Genomic DNA, 3,452 nt, shown 5'->3' on the forward strand with positions numbered 1-3,452 from the left:
TCTTTTCTTTTTCCTCCAACAACTGCTGTAATCTCATTTCTTGTTTCTTTTCTTTCACCCCCACCAACTGCTGTAATCTCTCTTCTTGTTTATTTTCTTTCTCCCCCAACAACTGTTGTAATCTCTCTTCTTTTTTCTTTTCTTTTTCCTCCAACAACTGCTGTAATCTCTTTTCTTGTTTCTTTTCTTTCTCCCCCAACAACTGTTGTAATCTCTCTTCTTTTTTCTTTTCTTTTTCCTCCAACAACTGCTGTAATCTCTTTTCTTGTTTCTTTTCTTTCTCCCCCAACAACTGCTGTAATCTCTCTTCTTGTTTATTTTGCTGTTCTTGTATTGCTGCCATCAAATCTGCTAAGCTGCTTTTTTTTTCGTCCCACTCTCTGACACCAATTTGTTACGTCTCTAGACGTTTGTTAATTTTCCGTAAAAATTCTTTCCGAAGAAACTTTAGCGATACAAGTCCTTTCTTAAATCAAACTAGTTTATTCTTTCTCGATACAACTTTGTAATACACAGAATTTCCACAAACACTTTAACTTAACTACTTTTATAAACATACGCTATAATTCACAGCGATTCACACACTTTACTTACGGGGCCTACTGTTCGCTTGACTCAATTAATTTCTCTTCAGTTTATCTCCGGCTTATATACTAAAAAAGAGGGCGTCTAGCAAATGCTGGGACATTCGTGAGGTTGCCCGATAAGTCACGATCTTTCTAGGACCTCCAGCGCACATGCTCCCTGCGTCGCGTGACTTCCGCTGTCGTAACAATACATGAATACGTTACTGAATTATTAATCACTATTCAAAAGATTCTCAGTAAATACTTCAGTAACTTTTTAATTACTGATTATTCTGTTCTATAAACAATGGAACCGTAGAGCTAGGTACTTAATATATTCGGAGCTCGAGCTCATAGGTGAGGGAATTTTAAGTGTTTCAGTATGATATCGATAATGGTGGTCTATTCTGATTTTTCAAGACACTTAATTCTATTTAAATGTGTCCAGAATCCCGTGTGACAGTGCCTTGCGGACGCTTCTATATTCGAAGTTATTAGATTATTGACATCATAGTGAACTTTCTAGATATGAAACGTTTTATGAACGTACTTGATCTTAAACATATCTAAAAACAAATTAAACAGAATCATAATTACAAATAATCACCTCCATTTAATAAACAATTGCCCCTCGGTGGCTCAATGTCAAGTCTGGGAGCTTATAACGATAAAAATCGAGTTGTAGTTTTGTGCTCACAATAAACAAGAACAAAAAATGTTCTTACCTGCAGATTCATACAATGCCTATGCTGGTGCATGATTAATCACATATTGTAAAATTATTATAGGTTAATGTGCTGTTCAAATCTTTAATGTGCAATTTATAAGTGGTAATTTCTGTTTTCCCAATGAAAAATAAAATAACCAAAATTCTGGTTGGCTAAGTGGAACATGACATTTTCATAGGCCTTCTACAGCATATCATCTTGACTGCGGGTGGCGCTTCTAATTAAAATATTATTCGACAGGTTTTCCAGGCCCTTATACCCAACACAATACAAATAAATCTAATAGAAACGAAACAGCTTGCAGACATGATAGCCTAACCTAACTATATTAGTTTGTTTGTTGTTAAGCACAAAGCTACACAATGGGCTATGGTCTTGATGTTCACTGCGGGTATTGAAACCCGATTTTTAGCTTCATTAGTCTTCATACATACCGCTGCTTATTAGGGCACTCGACTCGCAATCTGCGAATCACAAGTTCGAATTCAAGTTACCGAACATACTCACTGTTTCAGCTTTGGGGCCAGAGGCATCGGCACACGGGGCATGTGCCCCGTTTTTTTACAATGACCCGAATCTTCAGTTGGTGTCTTGAAAAATCAGAATAAAAAATCGTGATTGATATCATACTGAAACGCCAAAAATTCCTGCACCTATGGGCCCTGAATCTTTAAAGCACCTAGCGACACCTTTGCTTGGGATGTTATAATTTGACAGTCAATCGCACTGTTCTTCGTAGAAGAATAGCTCAAGAGTTGCAGGTGGGTAGTGTTGACTAGCTGCCTTTCCTCTAGTCTATCCATACTAAATTAGGGATGGACAGCGTAGACAGCCATCGAGTAGCTTTGCGCGAAATGCAAAACAAATAACAAACAAAAACACTTACTGCTATATCATATTATAAACGTTTGTAGATTCAACGCCCTCGTTTCAGCGCGTTAAACATTCTAACAGTGCATCCATCACACCAGTGCTGAGGGAGGAAAGAGGTCAAGTTTGCACCTGTCCCTCCCTGGTCCAGCTGAATCTAAAACCTGATGAAGCTGACCGAAGCGAAATTACCGCTAAGCCTTCAGTGAAGGGGAAGGGACGCTTAGCTTTAGATCACATCGAGTTGTGTTCTGCAAAATACTAGTCTGAAGATCAAAATTGGCAGATTATACAGTTCTGAAAGATTTTTAATATGAACATTAAGTTCATAAGGGCTTAAAAAAGAAATGTCTTCACTTTTCCATGTACCGTCGATCGAAATCTAAACCATCAAACGTTTGTTTACTTATCTAACAAAGCGTATTAATGAAATTGTAAAATAAATTTTTGAATAGTATTGTTTTATCCTTTAAAGAAGTGTTACGACAGCGTAGGTCACGTGACGCTTGTGTCACGCCACTTCCTTCTCGAACCTTCATGAAATGTCGAGAGACTACTAGATTGGGGTAGTCTTGTATATATAAGACCGGCCAAGAAACAATGCGTAATGTATTGAGTTATTGAACTGCTGACAGAGAGAATATTGTTGGGCACGTGAGACGTTCGTTGTGAATTATAGCGTTTGTTATAGAGCGACTGTTGAAATTAAGTGTATCGCAAAGTTGTATTCAGAAAGACTAAACCAGTTTTATTTAACAAAGGACTTGTATCGGTAAAGTGTCTTCGGTAAGAATTTTTACGGAACATTAACTAACGAACGGAGGCGTAACAAATTGGTGTCAGAGAGTGGGACCGATAAAAAAAATGGAAACAAGAAGCGGCAAATCAAACTACAGCTTAGAAGACTTGATGGCAGCAATACAAGAGCAGCAAAAGAAACAAGAAGAACGAGAAAAGAAACAAGAAGAGAGATTACAGCAGTGGTTGGAGGAAAAAGAAAAGAAACAAGAAGAGAGATTACAGCAGTGGTTGGAGGAAAAAGAAAAGAAACAAGAAGAACGAAAAAATAAACAAGAAGAGATATTACAGCAGTTGTTGGAGGAGAAGGAAAAGAAACAAGAAGATAAATTACAGCAGTTGTTGGAGGAAAAAGAAAAGAAACAAGAAGAACGAGAAAAGAAACAAGAAAAGAGACAACAGCAGTGGTAAGAAAACCTGCAACAGTGGCAGCTTGAACAGCAAAAGAAACAAGAAGAGAGATTACAGCAGTGGCAACTAGAACAAGAAA

This window comes from Limulus polyphemus, unplaced genomic scaffold (genome assembly GCF_000517525.1).
Source record: "Limulus polyphemus unplaced genomic scaffold, Limulus_polyphemus-2.1.2 Scaffold958, whole genome shotgun sequence".
Classification (NCBI taxonomy): Eukaryota; Metazoa; Arthropoda; class Merostomata; order Xiphosura; family Limulidae; genus Limulus; species Limulus polyphemus.